Raw genomic sequence first — 27,703 nt, 5'->3', positions numbered from 1 at the left:
CTGTATTGAGTCGTTCGCGAACGATTTGATCTTCAAATGAGCTGCTTGCGAACGAATACCTTTAAAAATTTTATTCTTTGTAAACTTTGAGGAAAAAAAATAACAACAATAACAATATTTTGTTATCGAGTGATTCAGTTTTGTACTGAGTCGTTCGCGAACGGTTTGATCTTCAAATGAACTGTTCGTGAACGAATCCCTTTAAAAATGTTATTTTTTGTGAATTTTGAAAAAAAAACAACAATAACATTTTTTTGTTATTAAGTGATTCAGTTCTGTACTGAGTCGTTCGCGAACGATTTGAGCTTCAAATGAGCTACTTTTGAACGAATCACTTTGAAAATGTTATCATTTGTAAACTTTCTTTCTCAAACAATATTCTGTTTTCGAATGACTCAGTTCTGTACTGAGTCGTTCGCGAACGATTTGATCTTCAAATGAGCTGCTTGCGAACAAATCCCTTTAAAAATGTTATTTTTTGTGAATTTTGAAAAAAAAACAACAATAACAATATTTTGTTATCGAGTGATTCAGTTTTGCACTGAGTCGTTCACGAATGATTCGATCTCCAAATGAATTGCTCGCGAACGAATCTCTTTGAAATTTTTTCCTTTTGTGCGGTTTCTCCTGGAAACAATAATATATTATTTTCATCAAGTGACTCAGTGTTGTACTCAGTCGTTCGCGAACGATTCGATTTCCAAATGAGTCAATTGTGAACGAATCACTATAAAAGAAGTGATTATTCTTGGTGATGTTTTTAACAATATTTTGTTATCGAGTGATTCAGTTTTGTACTGAGTCGTTCGCGAACGATTTGGTCTTCAAATGAGCTGCTTGTGAACGAATCCCTTAAAAAATTTTATTCTTTGCGATCTTTGAAAAAAAAAAGAAGAACAATAACAATATTTTGTTATCGAGTGATTCAGTTTTGTACTGAGTCGTTCGCGAACGGTTTGATCTTCAAATGAACTGTTCGTGAACGAATCCCTTTAAAAATTTTATTTTTTGCGATCTTTGAAAAAAAAACAACAACGAACAACGATAACAATATTTTGCTATCGAGTGATTCAGTTTTGTATACTGAGTCGTTCGCGAACGATTTGAGCTTCAAATCTGCTGCTTTTCAACGAATCACGTTGAAAATGTTATCCTATGTGAATTTTCTGTTAAGAGCAATGTGCATTTTATTTTCGGGTGATTAAACTGTTTACCGAGTCGTTCGCGAATGATTCGTTCTGGTGACGAGTAGATTAAGAATTATAAATAGAATTCGTCATTTTAATAATCTCTCTCTCTCTCTCTCTCTCTCTCTCTATGCTTATTCCATTCACGAAACAATTTCGTTCATCTGCTCGAAACCACGATTCACTATATACGAAAATATAACTTCTCAACTGTTCGAAGCTGCCTACATAGGCTCATAACCCTTTACCTACCTCATCGATACCAGCAAAGATATTCGCATCCATTGGCTGCAGGATCGAAATCAAAAACGACACACATTCGGCCAATCTCATATTATACACACACATTCGACTCTACAGACGATAAAATAACACGCCGATATTCGAAATGAAAATCGTACATCCCTTCATCGCAGATTTCCTAAACGCGTATAATACATAACCGACTATTTGAAATGCTCGGTGGTGATAGCGATACGAGCAAGGGGCAGCTTTCCAAACCACATGTGCGTCAATACATACTTACTACTACACGTAGAGAACGTCTTATTTGGACAATAATGAGAGATCGGCGTTCTACGACATCGTTTTTCCCAATATACTTATACATAAAATCAGACAATATCGAAGAAGTTTTCTTCGCCGAAAACCAAATACTCGTAAGTATATGTAGTATACATCTACATAGTGTTATGGGAACTGATTCGCTATTGTCGTCGCGGTCCAGCCCCAGCCCCAATGCACTATCGTCGTCGTACCAGGATAAACAGTCGTATAAAAAGTTGTGGACGACGACGAATAAGAATAAAACGAGAATAGAGACGGCGACCTGAAGGGGGGGAGGAGGAGGAAAAGTCCAAAACTCGAACCGAACTACGAGAATTGGGAAAAAAGCACACCACACACACACAGCTTGAGAGCGAGCTTTTTTTAGTCTACTCTTGTAAGTACAACTTATACTCGTATATCGACGACTACGACGACGACAATGACGACGATGAAGGCGAATGAACGACGAAGAGACCTATACGTCGGATCGGTTCGCGCCGTTCTCTCTCGGTTTTACATTAAAGAGCAGGCGACCGACCATAAACGATAAATATAAACGAGAATTGAGGTCTTTTCGAGAATAACTTTCGGGAAATCAGGCGAGAATTAGCCGCTGGTAATGGACGATAAAATAGCTGTAGGACGACGTTTGATGGTACATTTTACGTAGTTTGCCGCCGCACGCTGACAACGCCAGAAGGGGCAGGCGGAGGCTTTTCAAGAACCCGTTTATAGTACAGGCAGCAGCAACGCATTAACCGACATAATTTAAGCCAAAGATGCTACCGCCATCCTGCACCCATCGCTTTTTCTGGCCTGGCTTTTGGCTTGGCGCGTCTCAACGTATTGGTTTAAAAGATCGGCGCGTGGAGATGACGATGAAGAAGAGGGGATACCTCCAAAATGGACAGAATTGCACAGCACACTGCCAGAGAGAGAGAGGTAGAGAGGCAGCAGGCAGCATCGTAATGGCACGCGGAGAATCGCACAGCACAGCACAGCACAGGCAGGCTGAGAGAATGAGAGAGTCAAGTCGACAGTCATTAACGAAATTTATAATGATAGCGAGTGCGCCACCATACCACGCTATGCCAGTATACGAGGTGCTGAGGGGGAGGGGAGGGGCACACGGTGTACTACTCTATGTGTTGTGTGCTGTGCGGTGCTGTGTTGTACGACACAGTGTTAAAACACAGAGCACCGAGCAACGCTCATTATCATTACCATTAATTTCGGTGTCTTTTCGTTATCATTATTGTTTTATCATCGAAGTTATTACCGCTATTATCGTTAGTACAGTTGCGCCAATGTCTCCGCGCTCTGTACGCTTCTCTCTGTCTACAGTCTCTCTACCTCTAGATACCTACCTACCTACCTATACACAGGATGATGACGAAGGCGCGCCCTTTTTTCGCGCCATGCCGCGTACGTTAAAATCAACGTGTAAATTCACTTACTACGATTAGGTACACGTCGACCGGTGAGAAGCGATGCGATGCACGATGCTGCTCCATGGCCCTGTTACCTCCTCGAGGTGGCTTCATCTCGATCTCGTGTGTTTAATACACGTTTATTTTATAAAACTTGACACGCGTACGTCGTTTAATAGAGTATCTCATAGGTAGGTACCACGTAGTAGGTATAACGAAGATTTCACGTACGAGAGATGATGCTGCGACTATGACTTTCTTAAGAATAAGTAAGATGATGATGAGGAGGTGGTTGCGAGTGCGACTCGTTTGCTAAGTATTCTCATCAGTGTTGGTAATAAAAATTATTTTTAAATTAGCGCAAATTTGTTATCTCGAGAAGACCGCTCTACGTCGCGCTGATTTATCGTAGATGGCGATTTGGCGGGGCAAAAAAAAAGTATTCTACTTAAATGTTAATTTCGCGAATTAACTCGCGCTTCATCGTCGTCGTGGTGGTGGATTTGTTTTTGTGTATACTGTACGAGTATAGTCTTTTAACGAGTCTTCGTCTATGTGTACCTCTACCTACTCGTAGTATACGATACCTACACCTAGAGCACATCTGTATCACTATCGTGTTCCCTTCGCGTCGTCTTTTTATGGAGTATAAGTATTGTAAAGAGTGTAGTGTATTATTTTTCCTCCTTGTCTGGTTAATTAACGCCACCGTCGTCGCTGAGCTGAGCTGAGCCGCGGCAATGTTCACGATAACGTCGTCGTCGTAGTCGCGCCGCAAAAATTATACGCTCGATAAATTTCCAGCCAACGTGTTTGGATATTGTACAAGTAATTAGACGAGAGTACCGAATTAGGTAACTGATACCTGCGCATCTTCGTACCTACCTTTTGTAATCATCGATGGATTTTTTTTTTCATTTTGGCCAAATGTGACAGATTTATCTATTTTTCGGGTCAACTGGAGTCTAAAATGAAAATGAGTTTTTGAATTTCGTTCAGTTTTCTTATTCGTATGTTTCCCTCGATACGAGTAATGTACTCGTAATGAAATAATCAAGAGTCATTTCAACGTCGGTAGTTGCACTGTGAGGGTATCTATCACCCCATCTCCCCTGACAGAAAAATTTAGGAGAAAAGTTCGGAATTTTTGGGGAAAATTGGATGGGTTGGAAAAAGTTGAAAAATTTAGGAGAGTTGGGAAGAAATTGTGTGAGTGAGAAAATCAAATTTTCAAAAGTTTTCGCCCTCGCTTCGTTCGGAAAAGTTGAAAAAATTTTAGTCTCATTCCTCTCCTTTCCCCCCTCACGACATTGTTGGCATCATTTTTTTTTTTTTTTTTTTCAAACACCTTGGACGCACTAGGCGCCGAGGGTTTGTATTTATTTAAAAGAAAAAACAATCTTAATTTTAGGGTTGCTAATATTAGCTATTCTATAATACAAACTATACCTTCACCCCAAAATTAAGATAAGGGACGGGAAGGGGAATGGGGGGAGGTGAGACGGATCATCCACCCTGACCCAAACCCCTAGGCGGTTGCCTAAGGCTTGATTCCTGCCAAGTTCCAGGAGTCGTTATTCACACATACCTGTCTGACAGCAAACCGGGCCACCGACCCGTCTCTGGGGGAAGTTTGAAGAGGGAGAGATTTCACCTAGGGGTGGTCCCAACAAGTTGGGGCCCCTAGTTAAAAGGCCGAGAGTACATTGGGATATTTCTGGGGCAGTCAGTGCACTTGCTACTTGCTTCTCACTGGCCGCCCACAATGAAGATTGTTACATTTTTCTACACTAAAGCTAGGCTATTATATACTTACAGTGTTAAATATCTTGATCCAGGTTGCGTCTTGGAAAACTTTGATGTCTGGATGTTTTCTGGCTTCTTTTTCTTCTATTTCATTTGGATATGATATAATTTTGGGGGATACAAAATAAAAGAAATGTAAAAAAAATAAAAGAAATAACAAAATATTTACAAAAAAGGGAATTATTTACGTTACCAGATTTAAGGGTCATACTTAAACAAACTAGCTTAAACCTGAAACCCTAATTACAATTTTACATGTAAAAATATGAGGTGGAGGGTGTCTATTTATAATTCTTCGGCACCAACCACCTTTTACAAACTAGGATAATAATAAAAAAAATTTATATACATCTTAAAATATAGGCAAAATCGGGATTCGGGTCACTATTCGGGTAATTAACTATCTTCTCAATTGGCTGCAGACTTGGACTGTAATCACAGAGTTCTTGAAGAACTCGATTAACGCGTGTCTTACAAGTCTCCATTCCATTTCGTCCAGTCCGCAATCCAACCTGGGTATAGCCAGCATCTCGATTTGCAGTTCCGAGCATTTTTGGACGAGGTTTTTCAACGTTACAAGGAAGTCTCTCTTTGTAGGTTTATCGTTGTACTTCTCTTTTGTTACCATATATAGCACAAAATTTGATGTTTTACTGCCATCGAGCTTACCTTCCTTTCTGGTTTCCACTACCTCCCATACCAAAGCCCCCCGCTTCCTCAGGGTGTCCCTATCGCCAAATTTCCTGGAAATTTGCTTCGCCACACTCTGAGTCATCTGGAAGTCAGCACTGACACAATGTGGCATCATTTTTCACAAATTTGCAATATTGACCCCTGATGAGGGAAGAGGGCGAAACTCAAAATTTTGGAAATTTTTGTATAAGTTATCAAATTGTTCGTTTTTTGGGCTCCTAAAGACATTTTTGGTTTTAATACAAAAATGCGTTACATGGACCATGAAACGAACAAATATGAATAATACTATATATGTACTTATTCATATTTGTGTGTTAAAATTAAAAAACCCATATTTTGATTCCTCACACAAAAATTCCCAAAATTTTGAGTTTAGCCCCCTTCCACCAGGGGTCAATATTGTAAATTTTGGAAAAACGATGTCGAAAATGAATTCGAGAGCCCAAGAAATTTACATTTACAATTTTTGATACCTCACCTGAAATCTCCAAAATTTTGAGTTTCGTTCCTCTCCCCCAGGGGTAAATATTGAAAATTTCTTAAAAATGATGGCAAAATTGAATTGGGAGCCCAAAAAACCTACATTTTGATGCCTCACACGAAAAATTCCGAAATTTTGAGCTTAGCCCCCCTCCCACAGGGGTCAATATTGCTAATTTTTGAAAAACGATGCCCAAATTGAATTCGGGAGCTAAAAAACTTACATTTTGATACGTCACACGAAAATTTTCAAAATTTTGAGTTCCCCCCCCCCTCCTCCTAGGGTCAGTATTGCGAATTTTTGAGAAATGATACCAGAAATGAACTCGGGAGCCCAATAAATCTGTACTTTTATGTGTCACACGAAAATTTTCAAAATTTTGAGTTTTGCCCCTCTCCCCTAGGGGGTTAATTTTTCAATTTTTTTGAAAATGATGGCAAAATTGAATTTGGGAGCCCAAAAAACCTACATTTTGGTACGTCACATGAAAATTTCCAAAATTTTGAGTCCCCCCCCATTGGGGCCAATATTGCGAATTTTTGAAAAATGATACCTGAAATGAATTCGGGAGCCCAAAAAACCCACACTTCGATACGTCACACTCAAATTTACAACATTTTGAGTTTTGCCCCCTCCCTCCGCGTAGTCGTTGTTCATGTTCACTGTACCTTTCTTGTCGTATTTACGGCAAACAGAGTAGGCAACTTATTATACCTATGTACTTGCATGAATAATTCGTACCTGGGACGGAGGAGCTCCTATCGAGTGAGTTACCAATCTGTTCAATAGAAGAACTGGAGTTAGTTTATGCCCTATTTTTGCAATTGATTCGACTGGGGATTATTTTAGGTCGTTTTGGAGCCTCTTGAAAAAAGTGAAAAATCCAATTGATTTATAATAATTTGAGTACCTACCAAAATTCATTTAAACAGTTCTCAATAAAATTTTTGTGGAAAACTGAAATTTCCAAAAAAATTTCTCGAGGCTTCTAAACGGCTTAAAACCATTACTAGTCGACTCAGGATCCTGAAAATTTCCCCGAATTGCACTTTCCCGGATGAAAAAATCTCGAATTGCCATTTTTCCGAATGATGAATTTCACGAATAAAAAAATTCTCAAAAAGTCGATGACTCTTCGAGTCTTATTTGCCCTCTTCTTTTCTCTAAAGAGCTTGTCTGCCGAAATGGACGAGAAAGTATTGTTTTTTTGTTGTTTTTTTTTTGAATAAAATTGCCAAAAATATTCACTTTTTTACTAAAAATCGTACGAAAAATGTCTATTTTATAGGTCAAAATTTCTGAACGTTACGCTTTTTTACCAAAATCATTTGTTTTAAAATGTTATTTTCTTTTGCCAAAATTGCCCTCAAGCCTCACTTTTTTGGTTGAAATCGTCAAAAAGATCTTCATTTCTTTGCTGCTTTGTCATATTTTTGAATTGTTTTATTTTTAATCAATTTATTTTTCGAGTTCGTTCATTTTGTATTTTTAATACGTACATATGAGAAACTGTAGCAACTTGAATTAATGTAGCGATGGTTTTATCATTGAATCATTTTCAATTTCAAACCAAAAAAAAAAAAAAATGGAAAAAATGAAAAAAATGATTGGGGGGGGGTTACTTATTTTGGAAGGGAGTGATTTTTTTTTGATAGGTGGTGAACGATTCTGAATCTTTCAACACCAAAATCATCCCATCCCAACCAGAATACAAATAGGTACATCCTTAAAAATTTGAAATGATAAAATTCAGGCACTCAAATACTCATCATTCATCAATTTTGATGTAATTTCTAGAAGGAAAAAAAACTATTTTTGGACACTTATTTTAAGGGAAAAATTAAGTACACAAATTGTCCTCTCTTCTTCAAAGAATGAAAAGAAAAAATGATAAATATGTATGTGTTTTTCTTGTGTTTTTTTTTCTTTTCTTTTAATCCTTAGGTATATTTGGTCCATCCTTTATCAGAAAAGCACTATTTAATGTTTTCGATTTGCCCCTTCTCCACTTTCACGATAAAAAAGTGGAACTTGGGTCTCTCCTCAAGTTTCTAAAAATAACTTCATCTGTTCAAAGGTTAAATTTGAGGATTCATCAAGAGTTTTTCCTTCTCTTGAAGACGGGGTGATATGTCATATACTACATACAACACGTCTAATGTGGAAATGAGATATTTTCAAAAAATTCTCCCTTATTTTGATTTATTCTGATTTTCTCAACTTTGAGGGGCTCCTTTTTTAGGGGGCCCATATAGTTTGAAATGCTATACAGAAAGTTTTTTCTTGAAAAGTGGATTATTTAGAAATATTCTGACACAGAAACGAAGAATTTTGATGATTTTTTTTTACATTTTTAACATCTTTTTTTACTGTTTTGGGGGGGGGGGGAAGGTGACTACTGGCACTACTTTTTTTGCCGTTGGGGAGAAATAAAAAATAGGGAATTATTTTCTCATCCGAGATTACAACTTTGGGTGATGGCCTCAAAAGTGACCTCACGACTTTTCAAAAACGCTCTAGATATCGCGACGAAACTATTTTTTGAAGATTTTTGAACTCGAAAAGGGTCATGAGTATTAAAATTTTTGAAAAGAGTCCTGCAACTCGTAATGTGTTCAAAAATTTTGACGAAAATGTTTTTCAACGTTTTTGAATTCTAAACCCAAAAAAAGGCATGATTATTGAAATTTCGGTAAAAGCATCATGCGATGTATTAAAATTGGTTTAAATTTCATGATAAATTCAGAATTTTCAGCTAAAATATTTTTTAGTGGTTTTGAAGAATTTTGAGTCTATAGGGTCATGATTTTTGAAGGAACGTATCAAAATTGGTTAAAATCTGGCAATAAACTCAGAAATTTCGATGAAAATTGATTGTTGAAATCTAAATTGCTTTCTATCCAAATAAAGAAATAGATGGATCATTTAATGGTGAAACAATGAAGCATAATGAATAATACTTATATCAGTCAAAGAGCGAAAAGTGTCGGCAGGAGAATCTGTCAATTTGTACTTTATTTAAGTAGATCATTTACCTATCTGTTTGTACAAGTGCTAATTACTCTTTTGAAAACTTTTTTCACTTAACGATGTTGAAAAATGTTTCAGATGCGAACTTCACGGAAGCAGCCAAAACATCACGATCTTCGTTTGAAAATGTACCGACGCGGTGACATTTTGACGTACTCGTATTTTTAGCAAAATATTTGTTTCTCGTTGCGAAGTCGAAGAAAACCGAAAAGAAATGAAGAAAAAGGCGAGGTAAAGAACTTGTACCTACATTTATTAGAATATGAGTCCTCTCGACTCTTAGTTTGTGTAGGTACTCGTATATAGTAGACCTGAACAGTGAACATGGAATTTTCCATACACACACACTAAGAAAAAAAATGAAAAGGAAAGGAACGTTGAAAAAAAACTACGTAACGAAATATTCGTAAAAGAAAAAAGAAAGTAAAAAAAATACACTAAATTCTCTGTGCAACTTTTCTCGTTTTACGCGTTTTAATAAGAATCACGTAGCAGAAAAGCGACTCCGCGTCGAGTAACTCGACACAAAATACCGTACATCGAGGAGAGAGAAAAAAAAGCAGTAAGAGAGAAAACTTTGAAAGGTGCGTTTTACCATATCTCGCTACGTCTGACGCGCGTTTAAGAGATTCGTATAGATTTTGATTTTTTCTTCTTTTTTTTCTTCTTTGCTTTTTCGCGAAATGACTCTTCCAAGTTTATACCTACACTTACCTGTACCTATCTAGTTACTTAGCTGTGTACCTATCTACCTACGTATATACCTCTGCATTTTTATCTATACCTTGTTGAACCTCTTCGAGATAATAATTTTGCTGCTCGCCATCGCCAAGGAGTACGCGACGACGACCACGTAGGAGTTGAACAAGATCGTTCGGTAGGATATCAAGTTTTCCACCTCAAAGTACTTAGGGATAAGACTAAGACCATCGCGAGTTGTAAAAGCAGCAGGGTGAAACTATTAGCGAAAGTTTAGCGGTTAACGATGAAAAATTCAATTTTGGACGCGGAAGTCCGACGAAAATAAGACAATTGCGCTGACTCCACACGCGTTGACCAGAATATAGGGGTACCGCCGATGATAAGATGTTTGTCGACCGAACCATCCAACCGGAAGATCGGTTCGCAGCAATAGTTGGAATTGTATTTCTACGTAATATATTGCTCGCCGTCGCTGCACCACCACGCCAAGACTTTGCGAAACTCGAAAGGCTAAAGACAACGATAGAGAACGAGTGTACGAGTACGAGACGAGGCGATATCTTTGAAATTATTCGCAGCTGAATGTTGCAAATTGGAAGATGGAAAGGAAAAAGATACCCCTTGAATTTTGAAAAAAAAAAACAATTAAAATTGCAGGAATGAGTTTAGACTGCGTAGCATTGGTATTCAGTATTTTGAAATCTGTAAAATTGGCATGAAAATGCCAAAATTTGTCCATAAATGATCAAAAATTACAAGGTTTTACAAAATAAAGCCAAAATATGAAAAAAAACATCTTGCGCAGTTCGCAAGATCAACCGACTTTGCTCTAAATATACCCCAGTAATTTACCAACATTTATCTCAGTAATTTACCAGACATTACTTAAAAATTTACCAATTTATCAAAATGCGCGGAAGTACCCAAATTTACCGATTTAATGAATACGAAAAGTCGAAAACATCGACAAAGTAAAATAGTCAATCATAAGTAGCCATCATATTACACTTTTATGAAATTGATTTTCAAATAAAAATTAGCGTACTTATGAAGACGTAACCGTCATATTACAAGTGGAATAATATATCAGGAAAATTGTTGACAAAAAACAAAATTATTACCGAAATTTACCAATTTACCAAAATTTAGCTATTTACCAAAATTTACCAATTTACCTATTTACCGAAATTTACCTATTTACCGAAATTTACCTATTTACTGAAATTTACCTATTTACCAAAATTTACCAATTTACCAATTTACCGAAATTTACCAATTTACCAAAATTTACCGATTTACCAAAATTTACCAATTTACCAAAATTTACCAATTTACCTATTTACCAAAATTTACCTATTTACCAAAATTTACCAATTTACCTAAATTTACCGATTTACCAAAATTTAGAGGTTTTTAATGGCTTAATTTTTATCCAGAATTGAAATTTAGCTATTTACTGAAATTTACGAATTTACCAAAATTTACCAATTTACCAAAATTTACCAATTTACCAATATTTACCAATTTACCAAAATTTACCGATTTACCAAAATTTACCGATTTACCAAAATTTACCAATTTACTAAAATTTACAAATTTATCAAAATTTATCAATTTACCAAAATTTACCATTTTACCAAAATTTACCAATTTATTAAAATTTACCATTTTACCAAAATTTACCAATTTACCAAAATTTACCAACTTACTAAAGTTTACCAATTTACCAAAATTTACGAATTTACCCAAATTTATCAATTTACCAAAATTTATCACTTTACCAAAATTTACGAATTTACCAAAAATTACCCCAGCAATTTACTAACATTTACCTCCGTAATTTACCAGACATTACCCATTAATTTACCAATTTTCCATTTTACCAAAAATTACCCCAGCAATTTACCAACATTCACCTCAGTAATTTACGAGACATTTCCTCACTAATTTACCAATTTTTTTACCGAATTTTAATTACCCCAGTAATTTACTGTCAAAAGTTTTTACCAATTTACCAAAATTTTCGACCAACTTTAATTACGAGTAATTCACCAAAAATAACTAATCATTTTATTTACTAAAAATTACTATTAATTAACAAAAAAAAAAAAAATCATCAAAATTTACTGGCTATTTACCAAAAACTTAATGTTTTTTGTTAAAACAAAAATTACACTAGAAATTTTTGAAAAATTTTGATTTTTTATGGCAAAAAAATTTTGGACGGATAAAATTAACAAAAAAATTAACAAAAAAATCAACAAAAAATTTTCTCCTCTTGACTCGCGCGGGATTCGAACACCCGACCTTCGGCGTACCAATCTGCAACCTACACACCCTAACCACCCCATCTGATTGTTGGGGGTGAGCCGTTTGCGAGATATAAGGGTTTACACAAATTTCTGCTTATCCATAACGTTGAAACACACTTAAACGTTCATATCTCGTAAACGGCCGAACCGATTTCGACCAAATTAAAAATTTCTCTAGTTCAGTATCAAAGCAATATTTTGCCATCATCAGTTTCGACTTAAAGTTCGGAGCTTTTGAGTTCAGCGTGACACAAATTTATACATAAATTGATATATAAATATATAAATAAATATTCTAGGGGGTAAACTCGTAACTTTTTTCTAGATTAACCAGCAAACTCATAACGTTTTGACAAACTCGTAACCTTTTTAGGACGTGACTTTTCGATGAGGTGCCATATGAATCTAGAAGGTGTGGGGAGTCTACTGGCAAAGTTTGAGCAGGGACGTGAGATTGCTGTTTATACACTTTCTCTTTTGACTCAATTTTCAAATGAGTGCATAGCCTAATTATTATGTACTAGGACATAAGGAAAAGGTGTTTATTGCCAAGAATGCCAATAATCATTTTTTAAGTTCTGTTTGGTGATTCTGGTGGTTGAAGGTCTCCTCTTTCACGTCGTGTGGTCAAAAATCGCCTAAAATGAATTTTTGACTGCTCAATTTTAATTTAGAGCTGATTATAGAGGTCCGAATTTTCGTGTTTTTCAACATTAACATTGATTTTACGAGGAAAGTATGCATCCTATGAAAAAAATGCAATGAAGGAAATTGTAGAGCATAAAATTTCCTTTCTGCTCAGAGCTGGTTATTTTTTTGTAGGATGCTTTGTTAAAAAGCTATTTGCGAAAAACAGAGATGTATGGGACTTTTAAAAAAAAAGCTTTTCTAAAAAATTGATGTTTCGGCAATGAGATACCTCTCCACAGGTCACCCAAAAATCAAGTTAACGAATATAACGCGGCCTAACATCGAGTACTATCAGGCCTATGGGGTGACGCGTCGAGCGTATGCACAGCAACGAAGTTACAGAGGGGTCTTGAGATTGCTGTTTATACAAAACGTTATGAGTTTACCTGTATGCGGCTATATATAAATATGAATACACGTACCTAGTACCTTGTGGTGCCCGGGTCTTTTATGGTAATTGTGGTGCCCGCGTACATAGAGGATCATATATATATGTATGATAAAGGTGTTTTGGGGCAGTTTATTTTTTTTAGGGTTTTTAGTCATAGTGGTGCCCGTTATATAAACTTGGTACTTGTGGTGCCTGCCTCAAAAATTTTTTTTTCACCTTAGAGTGCATTTCATCAAATTGTACATCGTTTTATATAAAAAGACCTTGTGGTGCCCGATTTGGGCGCCACAAGCCCAAAACCGGGCACCACAATGACTATGTATACTTAAAACGGGCACCACAATGACTAAGTTTAAATCTATATATATATTTGCTAGCGACCAGACATGTCAACTATGCTTGGCATATATGCAGAAAAGTGAACAAAACTTTAAAATTGGTATAATTTCTGTTTTAAATCACTTATTAAAATTTTATTTGCAGATTCAGTCTAATATTAAAAAAATCTATATTTTGAAAAAAGTAATCAGATTTTTAGGCTAAATTTTGAAGAAAATTTTTGAAAATGGAGTCAAAGTAATTTGAATTTTGAGAAAGTTAAGACACCAAAAGAAAGCTTAAACAGCATAAAAAATTTTGATGTTTTTAAATTTTCCATAGGCCAATAAAATACTGAAAAATTTCAAGTCAAATTTGTTGTCGTGTACACTCAGGATCGATGTATTTGCATACATCTCCACCAGCACATCGCATTCTACTCAATACAAATTGACTATAGACCCTGCGTTCGTCCTCGCGCCTTGATTTCTAAGCCATGCGCCCTCTGGTGGAAGTTTCTGAAAACTCATAGTTGACTTGTATAGTAAAATTAACCCATGACTTGTCAACTATAGTTGAGAAGTTGGTCAGTCCACTTGTATAGTAAAATTAACCCATTCAATAGTTGACATGTCTGGATACCAATACCTATATATATGGACCTAAGTATCCTCGATGTCACCATACATAAACAGTACCTTTTGGTCACCAGGCTTTTAAATGCCTTCGGAGGTGTATTTACTTCATATTCGTAACCAGCACAGTTATAATAGTGCTTATACTCTTTTCCCCACTTGATTTACATGCTTTAAGTTTATACAAAAAAAATTTACGAGAATGGTACCAATTTGCCTCCGATTATAAACTGATCTCTTCCGTGACCTTGTGTATTTAAAAAGATATTGACTATACCAAATTGTCACCTGCTGCCTTGCCTAATAGATTACAACTACGCTGGCTACGAATATGAAAATATAACACAACTGGAAGCATTTTAAAACGCGGTGACCAAAAGGTACTGTTTATATGCGGTGACGTCGAGGGTATGTCAGTGTTGATGGAACAAAATTTTTAAAATCTGTATACAGTAGGTGTATACATGACCTTTTCGTCACCGGACAAACTTTTCCCCTTTTACGTTTCAGGGGAAAACAAACCGTTTGGACTTGGTATACACAGGGAAACGTCTTCGTCACCGGCAAAACGCCTCCGTCACCGATTTCGGTGACGAAGAGAACGCGTGAGTATATAAAAGGTGACGTAGAGGTACCGTTTGCATATATATATATATATTTGCTAGCGACCAGACATGTCAACTATGCTTGGCATATATGCAGAAAAGTGAACAAAATTTTAAAATTGGTATAATTTCTGTTCTAAATCACTTATTAAAATTTTATTTGCAGATTCAGTCTAATATTAAAAAAATCTATGTTTTGAAAAAAGTAATCAGATTTTTAGGCTAAATTTTGAAGAAAATTTTTGAAAATGGAGTCAAAGTAATTTGAATTTTGAGAAAGTTATGACACCAAAAGAAAGCTTAAACAGCATAAAAATTTTTGATGTTTTTAAATTTTCCATAGGCCAATAAAATACTGAAAAATTTCAAGTCAAATTTGTTGTTGTGTACACTCAGGATCGATGTATTTGCATACATCTCCACCAGCACATCACATTCTACTCACTACAAATTGACTATAGACCCTGCGTTCGTCCTCGCGCCTTGATTTCTAAGCCATGCGCCCTCTGGTGGAAGTTTCTGAAAACTCATAGTTGACTTGTATAGCAAAATTAACCCATGACTTGTCAACTATAGTTGAGAAGTTGGTCAGTCCACTTGTATAGTAAAATTAACCCATTCAATAGTTGACATGTCTGGATACCAATACCTATATATATATAAACTTATCTCGTTTTGCGCCATATGTCTTATCGTGATCAGCACACTCCAAAACGTCAAGAAAACCCACCCCCACCCAAATCCTCAACCATCATGACAAATACAATACCTTACTTTTCCGTTTCACGGCAAAGTCGGTAAAACTGATAACTTGAAATTGTAAAAAATTGGTAAAATTGCCTTATACTTAAATGGTTGAAAATTGAGAAAAGTTGGCAAAATAAATCCCCAATTTTCAACTCAGTTAAGTTAACCAATTTTCTGGTCGATTTTGGGAGATTTTCTTTTTTTTTTTTTTTTTTTTTTTTTTTTTCATAAAAATATTCTTATCATATTCAAAATTGAAGATGATTTCGTTCACGAACGATTCGATCAAAAACGAGAAATCAATTTGCAAACGAATGAATCATTTATAAATTGAAGCAGGTAGAAGATTATTCATGAAAAATTAGCATTAAAAGTCTATTTTAACAAAAATTGGAATTGATTCGTTTATAAACGATTTGATCTCAGGAGAAAAATCGTTCGCGAACGAATGATTCGCTAAAAAATCAAATAGCGCAGCACTGAAATGATGAAACTTGACGGTTTCAAATTTCAATCCCATTGTCAAGTACTGAACTCATTTCGTTCGCGAACGATTTGCTATCAGAATTTACAAATCGCTCGAGAACGACTCGATCTCTCTTAAATTGAATCCAGTGCAACAAGATCTGACAAAAGTTGACTTATTTGAATCCACCATTAGGAATATTGCGCGTGATTCGTTCGCGAACGATTTGCTCACAGTGAAAGAATCGTTCGCGAACGAATGAATTGCCTATAAGTTGAATCATAAAACTTGGCAATTCAAATCCATCAACAAAAATTGACTAAATCACACAAAACGGCCCATTTTTTTCAAATTTAGTGAATGATTCGTTCGCGAACGAATTGCTAAGAGGAGAAAAATTTTTCCGAACGAATGAATTTTTGAAAAATCAAATTAGGCCTAGCCATAGATGACGTGATAGAACTTGGCAATTATTAGTCCTATCGAACCTCTATTATCAAAAAATGGACTCAATTCGTTCGCGAACGATTTGATTCCAGAATCGTCAAATTGTTCGAAAACGACCAAATGACTACCAAATCAAATTCAGTATTGGAGAACGTGGCGAAATTTTACTTTTTCAAGTAAATGTGATAAGAATCGAAGATGATTAGTTCGCGAATGATTCACTCAGATGTGAAGAATTACTTTGCGAACGAATGACTCATCTATAAATAAAATAAAACCACGTGAAGAAATTACAATATTGTACCATAAAACTCAACATTGCAAATTGATCCGTAGGATTTGGCGTTGAGTCGTTCGCGAACGATTCGTTCAGGAACTATGAATCTTTTGAGAACGACTGAATCACTTAGAAATGAGAAATGAATCAGATAATACTAACCTGATGAAAAAAAAAACGAAAAATGCATGCATTTATGTGTGAAAATTGTAAATAATTCGTTCGCGAACGATTTGCTCATCGCCAGAAGAGAAAAATCGTTCCTTAACGAATAAATCATTGAAGAATCAAATTTTTTGCGGATAATGTAACAAAATTTTGCAGTTTCAATCCTATCCTCAGAATCTGAACTCATTTCGTTCGCGAACGATTTGATTTCGGATCGACAAACCATTTGAGAACGATTGATTCAGTATAAAATCAAATCCAAGGACTGAAAACGTGACAAAATTTGATTTTTTTAAAATCCATCAACGAAAATTGAACTTGGTTAGTTCGCGAATGATGCATACCCAGAGGTGGAAAATTTCGTTCGCGAGTGAATGAATCATCGGTAAATGAAACCCCATGAAAGAGTATACAATAAATTTGCCATTACGAATCCATCAATAGAAATTGGACATGATTCGGTTGCGAACGATTCGCTTCAAAACGATGAATCTCTTGAGAACGGCTGAATCATTTATAGAAATGAATCAGGAAATTCACGACGAGACAATGAAAATTAACATTCTTCAACCGATGAATAAAAATTGCGAATGATTCGTTCGTTCGCGAACGCTCGAATCTCTGAAAAATCAAAATAAGACGTAGCAAACTTCGACCTTTTTCGAATCCATCCATTGATCCGTAAGAAGATCGAAGACGGTAAGTTCGCGAATGAATCACTTACAGGTTGGAAATTCGTTCGCGAATGAATAACATTCTACCAGTGAATGAAACCATGTGAATGATGATACATGTTTGAACCATGAAAGTTGACATCAGATATCTTGTCAATGGCCAGGAATTGGAGTTCATTCGTTCGCGAACGATTCGCTCGGAAACGACGACAGATCTTTTGAGAACGACTGAATCACTCATAAATGAGCTTCGATAGTTCTCGATAAAACGAAACAAAACATTTTGTTCTAATCTATCATATCAATAAAAATTATGAATGATTCGTTCACGAACGATTTGTTCAGAGTGGAAAAATCATTCACGAACGAATGAATCACTCAGAGGTTGGAAATTCGTTCGCGAATGACGAAACTTACAAATAAATGAGACCACTTGAAGATGATATTTGAACCATAAAACTCGACATCACGAATCTTATCAAATGCCAGGAATTGGAGTTCATTCGTTCGCGAGTGATTCGTTCACAGTGGAAAAATCATTCGCGAACGATTTGCTCAGAAACAAAGAATCTTTCGAGAACGACTGAATCATTCGCTAATGAATTCAGATAATTCTCGACAAAAACGAAACAAAACATTCCATCTAATCTTTCCGTAAAAATTGTGAATAATTCGTTCACGAACGATTCGTTCACAGTGGAAAAATCGTTCGCGAACGAATGAATCACTCAAAAATTAAATTATTTCATTAATTAAATGACGAAACTTGACTAATTCAATCCTATCATCAATAACTGGACTCGATTCGTGCGCGAACGATTTGCTCAGAAATAAAGAATCTTTCGAGAACGACTGAATCACTCGCAAATGAACTCAGATAATTCTCGACAAAACGAAACAAAACATTCGATCCAATCTTTCCGTAAAAATTGTGAATAATTCGTTCACGAACGATTCGTTCACAGTGGAAAAATCGTTCGCGAACGAATGAATCACTCAAAAATTGAATTATTTCGTAAATTAAATGACAAAACTTGACGACTTCAATCCTATCATCAATAACCGGACTCTTCGTTCGCGAATAATTTTCTCAGAAATAAAGAATCTTTCGAGAACGACTGAATCACTTGCAAATCAACTCTGATAATTCTCGACAAAACAAAACATTTGATCTACAATAAAAATTATGAATGATTCGTTCACGAACGATTCGCGAACGAATGATTCACTAAAAATTCAAATTATTTCATAAATTACACCACGAAGCCTGACGACTTTAATCTTATTATCAATATCGGGACTCAATTCGTTCGCAAACGATTTGCTCGGAGTCGGAAATTGTTTACAGAGAAAAGTACCTAACAATTATGAATACTTTCTTGTAAAAGTTCACAATTAGCTGCCCTAATGATGTTTTAAAAAATTGAACTTGATTCAACGTGAGTAAGTTGAAACAATGCGCAGCTAGAATCGCCTTCAAACATTCCAAAAAACTACTCGATTTCACCAAATCTTCTTCAGTCGTTTCAGCTTTCATACATCTCCGCTTATATTGGTACTCCGCCATCACGACGTCAACCTTTCGCAAAACCATAACTCAGAGAGACTAGTCGTGTACTATTTTCGACTCGAACCCGCTCAAAGTGTTAATTTCCTTTCAGCCAACTCAACTCGACGTGAATCGCGAAATTTATAGGAATACTTTTCACGTATCATCATATCGTATCCGTGCAACACAAACACACTCTCGTAACTTCGTTAGCAGCTCCAAAATACCCGCCACCAAAGAGATATACGTAGAAAATTTCGGCGCTCAAAATCGCTCGTTCTATCCTGTTTGGGCCATAATTCACACATATACGTACGCTATGTTTCGTCAACGCCGTTTTCTCGCCCTTGTAAAACTTCTCTCGTATATCTCGTATTACGTACACATACCTACCTACCTTACCTACCAACATCGTACATAGTATAAGACGTATAGAAAACGAAAAAGACAGATAGTATACCTACCTACGTATATGAGGCAGAGAGAGTGAGCCAGAGAGATATATACTCGTACACGCGGTAATTAAAAGTTTATCCGCAATCAGATGTGAGCTCGAGCCATGGTACGAGTAGAAGACGTCAGTGATGCAAACTTAACGTGTTTAACGTAGGAACAAATAAATCGAATAAAAGAGACACGAGTTAAGTGCTTATGGAAGCTTATCGATTATATATTTAAGCTCATTCAGCTCATTAATTTCTTGAATTATACTAAACATCGTAATACCTTACCTATACTTTTAAAGAAGCATAAATCACAACTCGGTAATGATGAAGAAGAAACCATCGCGTAGGAAACTGAAAATTGCGACTCGGTCCGTTGAAACTTTCTCAAAAGGGATGCTATACTACGTATATATGTATATTCGTGCAAAAGAGCCCAGTACTACCAATGAGAGAGAATCCAAGAAGAACGAACCAACAGAGAAGGAACGATAGCGAGACGAGGGTGAGAACGATGGCATCATCTTATTATTAAAGTACTCTACCAACGTCGTCGTCTTCGTCCTCGTCCTCGTCTTCTATACTTCTTGGTAACAAACACACAAGCAAAATATCGTATAGTTTTCCCTTATCTGCCCTTCTAGTGTGAGAGGGAGAGAGATACGTGTATATGGTGTCGGTGGAGTGTAACTGTGTAGTAAATTTAGTATACAAGATGCGCCGCCGCTGAGTGTGTTTGTGTGTGTGTGATTGTGTGTGGTGTAGCATAGAGCGTCACCCTTCCTCATCGGTATGGTGGATGGGGGTCGGGTGGGTCGCGGCCGCGTATAGTTACATTTAAGAGGTTTAATAGTTTAACTCGACTTCGCTCTTTAATTACAACCGTCGCTGAAGCGGGGGATCAAAATTTCACTAGCAAAAGGCCATCGCTACTAAATCATCGAAGAATAGATAACGCCCTCACGTTAACTTTAAACCAAGAATATCGTTATTGCCTCTTTAAGACGATTGTCATTTTCGCTCCTCTACTACTCTTCTTCCTGCTGCACTGTGCCATACCCAAGCTCCCCCCTTCCCGGCCTCCGGTCATCGTTTCTATCTCTCTCTGTTCATCTGGCGTGTAACATAACTTTAATCGGGCCGACGACGAGGATGCGACTCGCTGATTCTAACAGGCAAACCGTGTGTACCGAGATTTCGAAGTGGTTTGGAAATTTTACTTGATCGATGAATGATGAATCGTATGTAAGTACGAGTGTGCTGGGATTATTTTTTCTCAATTCTAGCAGAAAATTTGCGTGAAATTTAGATTCTTTGGCCTGATTTGTGCAGTTTCATTTTTTGTGTCGTATTTTAATCCTTTGGAATCTACGAGAGTGGATTAATGAGTGGATTTAATATTTTGTCTATTCCTTACAGTGAATTTAAATTCCAAATTGTCATATTGTTAGAAAAAAATCACGATTTGTTTATAACTTCTCATTTAGAAGAATAGACTTTGGAAATTGTAGAATCTACTTCCTCCTCCCCTCGATTACCCTTCAACTATTCTGTGAAAATAACTTTAGAAACTTGTTCAGGAGGTTCAATAACATACATTTTGATACTCCATACGATTTTGTTTTTGAAAATTTGAAGATTTGACCCCTCCCCATGGGTTACATTTTGATTATTTTGTAAAAATAATTTCAGACACGTTTTCAGAAGGTTTGAATACATACTTACCCTCATAGAAAATCACTACTAGCGTCATTACTAAAAAAAAAACACTAGTAACTTTTTCGGCAAGTAGCGTCACTACTACTGACAGACGTTACTAATGACTAGTAACGTTTGTCACTAGTAGTGACACGCGCAAATTTGCGCATTTTGCACTGAAAATCATGGCAAAAACATGTTAATGACAGCTATTTACTCGTAGACCCTCCTAGAACAACGAATTCTCCAAAAAAAAATTTTTAAATCAAGAAAAATTTCATGCCTGGGGTGGGGTTTGAACCTGCAACCTCTCACTCTCTAGTCACCTGTCTAACCAACTAGGCCACTGAGGAAGTTGGAAGATGTGGTGTTTGATACATTTATATGCTCTTTTTAGCACTCTGGACTTTAAAAAATTTCAAGTTTGATGATTTAAAAAAAAATTAAAACTGAGTTTTTGGTGTGTTAATATTTCTAGATGAAAATTATATGGATATCATACACTCGTATTCGATATTTCTTTGCGAAAATGGACCCTTCCTCGACCCCTTACCCTCGTTCCCCCCTCCGAGGGGGCTGGTACCTCGAAAATTTTTTTTTTCATTTTTCGACTGGAATTTAGGATTTATTTGCAAAATGGACTTTTTTCCGTTCCTCTTCCCTCCTCTCCCCCTCGGAGGGGGCTGGTACCTCAAATTTTTTTCATTTTTTGACTGGAATTTAGGCTTTATTCGCAAAAATCATGGACTTTTTTCCGTTCCTCTCCCCTCCCCTCCCCCTCCGAATTTTAAAAATATAAATGGGGCCCGAGCAACTGAGCAAGCCACGACAAAAGCTCTTCACAATTGACAATTCTTCATTTTTTTCAGGATATAATTTCTTCATGCAAAAAATTGAAATGTTAAATGATTGTTTCCAGATATTTGGTGAAAAAAAGGGAGTTTTAGATTGAGGATTTCTGGTAGTTTGACTGAAATGCAGCAGAGGACCCTTTTTTAAAAAAAATTCAAGTGAAAAAATCGCATTATTTGTGATGTGAGAAGTCAATTTTGCTACTATCTAATTTTGGTCGGAGAAAAAAAAAAGGAAAACGATCTGGCCCAAGCGGAAACTTTTCAATAATTCGTAATTTCAAAAAAAAAAACATGATTTTTGGGAATTCTTTAATTTTTATTTTTCAAGCTAATTGTAGGTACCTGCCATAATCGTTACTAGTGTCGGCTTTGTCATTAGTAGCGTTAAATCATTCACTAGTAATGTTGAGACAGTCGCTAGTAGCGCCAAGCTGATCGCTAGTAGCGCCTAGTCAGTCGCTAGTAGCGTCAAGCTGGTCGCTAGTAGTGTCGAGTTGGTCGCTAGTAGCGTCAGTACAAGCGCTAGTAACGTTTTCGGTATCACTAGTAACTTTTTCAGAAACGCTAGTAATTTTTTGAAGTCGCTAGTAGTGATTTTCTATGAGGGTACACTTTGATACTCCACAAAATTTTTTCAAAAATTTTGAAATTTGCCTCCCCTTTCTGGGCCACTTGTTGACTATATTGCAAAAATAACTTCAGAAGCGCTTTCAAGAGGGTTTAAAACATGAATTTTGATACCCTACATGATATTTATCAAAATTTCAACATTTGCCCCCCCTCCCACTAAGAAAAAAATTAATGAATTAAATCCTAAATAAAATTATTCATTTAGTTAATAGTTATAGATAATTGAAATTGAGATTTTTATCTCTTGAATATTTACACAGTGGAATAAATCAAAACAATAATTTTATCAATTTTGATAAGAAAAATATAAAGTAGCCAACAATAATTAACCAAAAAAATACTCAAAACAGTCATAACATTTCAACTGATTTCAACCATCGATAGTAATATCGATGATTTCAACTCACCTACAAGTAACCAAATATACTTGACCGACGAAATCAACTTTTTATTTTAATTTTGTTCGCTATTCCGGACATTCTCAACGAGAAATGAAATATTTTACTTTAATTAAAATCAAGTTCTGAAGGGTACAATTTTTTAATGGGTCTAGTTAATATACCCGTTTTAATTTTAACGTTTGCTGAACGAATATTTCCATTACTGGCTAATGTGCTAATATGAAGCTGATCAACTACACCTAATCTCAATTTTCCCCTCAAAACGTCCTCTTCTATTAATAAAGGTTCTCGGACACTTGGTACTCGATAAACAGTGTTTCTTTGTACAGAATTGTCCTTTTTAAGTAAATTGGATAAGCAATCTTATACCAAATAGATCAAAACGATAGTAAAACCTTTTTACATGAATTTTAAATGTTGGATACCTAATTCTGATCTCATATTAACAACACCCAATTAGTCATTCTACTTAAATATGACTTCAATTACAAATGAAATGAGCTGGAGTAATGACATCTTTGAGATCACCAGACACATATGTTAGCAGCTTTGAGTTTAATACGTTTTCAAATTTTCAAAATTAATCATGCCAGAGACTGATTCTTTGATACATTTCTTCAGGGTTGTGGAACAATGAAACAAAACTGTATTGGTGCCTGGTATTGTATTGGTATTTCAAATGCAGTGGCAAAAACGGTATTGGTATTTCGATATTTATTAATTTCTGTCTCAAAATTTTGGTTTCCAGTATCGGTTTTTCCAATTTTCATGGATTTTATTTCGGTTTTTGATTTTGGTATTGGTATTTTACCAACATGACACCAAATTGAAAATGTCAAAATACATGCTAATTTCAGCTTAAAATTCAAAAATTGAACCCAAAAAAATACTTTTACATTTTAATTTACCTATACATAACCAAATATAACTTGACCATGTTAAAAGGTAATTAGGAATTATTAAGTGTGGTGGTTATTATCAAATTATATACCTTGGGGGGAGGATAGAAATATTCCCTAGAGAGTGAACATTTCTCTTTAACCAGCTAGCTCAGAGTACACTTAGTAACACGAATCATCTAATGACATTATCACATAATGTGTCCATTTTTACGTGAATAAAAACAGATATGAGACGATTTGTTTAAATAGTATATTTACACAAATATCCCTGCAATGTAAGCCAAACATAGTATATATATGGAGACTGGGTACTTAGTAAGGTTAGTAGAGTAGGGGTCTTAGGTCTCTAGTCCTACATCACACAGTGATGAGCAGATTATGAGTCGACTGACTGTCAATAAGTAATTAAACTTAACATCCCTTATGAATTAGTCGATATACCCAAGGATATACTCGACGTTGTACTCATAAAGGATGAGCAAAGGAGGCGCAAAGGAGGCACAAGTACCTCAAAACACTGTACACTTCACCCTACACCTTTAGGCTCTCCTAATACTAAGGCCTGTTTAGGGGACACGTTAGAAAGTACACTTTAAACTAGAGACACTTACCCATGTCCGGAATCCAGGATAAATGCCCTGTGGTACCTCGCGAACGCAACGGCATAACGGGATCACGAGTTAATATACAATCAATTTAACCATCTTTAAGTGGGCACTACTAATTAACCGAAGAGTGGCTCGCCAGCCATAAGTACAATGTTTACCGAGTGACAGAGATGTAGCGGGCTGGAGATACTATGTACATCCAAGTGATTTTACAGCGAAGACGATCCATGGTCGTACCATCGATCGTCAGAAGTTACCACGTTTCCCCTCTTTTGGAACTAGTTTTCCTTCCCCTCCGGTGAAAGAGTACAGTAGGGACTATCTCAGGTGAAGAGGGTTACCTGCATCACCCAAGGCAGTCAAGGCATAACTCCTCCTTACAACCATTGAAATCTTATTTTTATTTAAATTAATCGCAATTCACGACCGGGGGAGGGGGCAGAAAAAAATCAGTAGTGGATAAATTGGCTCTAGTGAACGTGAATCGTGCCAACAATTTTAAACCTGCAGCCCTTGTGAGTGACTGGGACTTGCAACTTTGCAATTTCCGATTCTTTATAGGTAGGTAGGTAGGTATTTATTTTCTCATTTTTTTCCCTCCTTAAATTAATATTCTGAATTCAGAATGAATAAAAAGCATTCCCCCACCTTACTTTCAAAAGAATAGATACCTATCAATTTTTTCACCATTTTCAATACCTAATTTTGGTAGTTAATTCTTCTGATTCAATTATCATTAATTTTAGGTTCACATAACTTGACGAATACAAATTGAGATCAACCTCAGAGATTAATCACTCGTTTATCTAGGCGACGTTCAAAATATTTGTCAAACATTTACAGATAGTTCGTGTAATTCAGGAAATGTCGTCAATGCCCTCGCAATGCTTGTATCCTGAGCACTGACGTAGTTTCCTGCATTTTCACAATTAGAACACAGAACATCGGTCACATAACTAAATAATGATTTCATATCGTGCCGTTGACAGAATAATACGTAAAATCATTAATCTACAATTTTTTGTTATCGTGCATAATTTAAATGCACCGTGTGCCGGAAATCAGTCATTGTTCATGAAAAAATTGATAACACAGAAAGCACAACACCAGCACACGATTAAAATTGATCGTGAAATGAAAACCCGCAGTCTTCTAAAATACGTATTTTCGTGTACAATGAATTTTATGTACCCATAGTGAAGTGCTAAGTTTTGAAAATATCTGATTAAACGAATAGATATTACATAATTTTTTATTGTTTCGCGTTCATGTGTCCAAAAATAGATATACGCGAGTTACAAAGTGAAATTCACGTGCAATTAACATTAGAAACACCCGGTCATTCGAGTAGGTACCAGATATTTCTTCGATCATCGTCAAATGTGTTGAATGAACATGTCAACTGAAAAAGTATATTGTAAAGGCACATCGAGTTTTTGGAAAATCGGTGTATATTTCGATGAAAATATAAGCGGATACGTGAACATACCAATTTGTCTGATTGGAATAATTTTCAACCTTTTCAACTTATTCGTATTTACCAGAAAAAATATGATTTCGCCGGTAAACTTGATATTCGCTCATTTAGCCTTAGCAGATTTATTGATTTCATTAGCATCCGTACCAATTATTTGGTTGATTTTCTTTCAATATATCAGCGATGTTGATGAAAGATGGACTTACATACAAGCAGCATTTTTCGTTCGTTGCGAAGATTTCGTAGTCACTTTTCATTTCGTATCAGTATTCCTTACTGTAACGTTGGCAATATGGAGATATATAGCGGTAATATACCCGTTGAAAGAACGTCAGTGGTGTAATATGAAAATTACACGGGGTGTACTGATAGCTGGTTACATTATGAGCATTTTTCTCAGCATTCCGGCTTATTTGTCGAGTGAAATCCAACCCATCAGCGCAGATCAAACATCTCGTTACCAGCCCACTTTGAAAAAGAATTCGATTCTGCCTTCCGTTTCATTCGTCATCTTAGGATTGCTGCATCAATTATTGCCTTCCGTATTGTTATTGGCGTTTATGTCGAGGTAACTGATTTTAAAAAATTCGTAATTTTGATAATTAAGTAGAATTTATTGAAGGTATTAAAAATACCATTATATTAGTTCCAAAAATTAACTATCGGTGGTTTTTCGTAGACTGATTATTTTCCTGTTGAGAAAAAAACAACATCAGGGACAATCAATTTCATCTTCGAGCAACCAAAATAACATCGTAAGAAGCCTGAAAATGAAGCAACGAACTGATCGATCAATCTCCATATTGTTAACTGTTTTAACGTTATTCTTAACCGCCAAAGTTCCACTGGGAATACTCAATTCGATAATTATGATTTATAATCGATCAGATGTAATTACTTTATACTGTTACAGTAGCGTGGCAACGATATTTAATACATTGACTAATATCAATATATCGATTACGTTTCTCGTATATTACACCATGAGTGAAAATTTTAGAATCACATTCAAATCTCTGCTCAGCAGAAATGGTATTTCCCTTCAAAACGACATCGTCGTCGTTGCCCCAGACAGTTCGGAGAAAATGGATGTGGGTAAAGAAATGGGTCAAATTTAAAGATAGAGTAATTTTTATGTAAGAAGGTGATAAAGTACTTACTGGTCCCACACGGCAGCATGGGTCCAAAGTCCACAAAATTTCGATTTTTGGGCAAGTCCTCCAATGAGATATGAAAAAAATTGCCCGAAAATAGCGATTCCAGCGAAATACCAAATGTAAGAAAATCAGTCATTGGTCCATAGGGTATTTTTGAGCGTTTAAGTCTTGTTTCGTAAAGTTTGCGCATGATTTCGAGTCTGCGCATCCACAGGGGTATTTTTGGGCCCCGAATTTTCGAAAAATTGGTCAAAAATGGCCAAAAAATGCGATTGGGCGGCTACATTTTCGGAAAGCGTCTTTTTTGGTCACAAGTCTGGTTTTATGGAATTTGAGTTCGATTTCGAGTCTGCGCAGCTTCAAAAGTAGATTT

At 36.0% G+C, this 27,703-nt stretch overlaps 1 long non-coding RNA gene across 1 annotated transcript in view; it reads left to right on the top strand.

Annotated features, from left to right (window-relative positions):
* Positions 1-27,703, top strand: part of LOC135837703 (uncharacterized) — a 354,017-nt gene that overhangs the window by 231,463 nt on the left and 94,851 nt on the right. The window contains exon 4 of the long non-coding RNA XR_010557242.1: positions 9,258-9,410. This is a non-coding gene — a long non-coding RNA (uncharacterized LOC135837703). The remainder of the gene's footprint in view (positions 1-9,257; positions 9,411-27,703) is intronic.

The sequence above is a fragment of the Planococcus citri genome, chromosome 2 (assembly GCF_950023065.1).
Source record: "Planococcus citri chromosome 2, ihPlaCitr1.1, whole genome shotgun sequence".
Taxonomy (NCBI): domain Eukaryota; kingdom Metazoa; phylum Arthropoda; class Insecta; order Hemiptera; family Pseudococcidae; genus Planococcus; species Planococcus citri.
The sequence above is the reverse complement of the archived record's forward strand: the minus strand, read 5'-3'. Positions and strand labels throughout refer to the sequence as shown.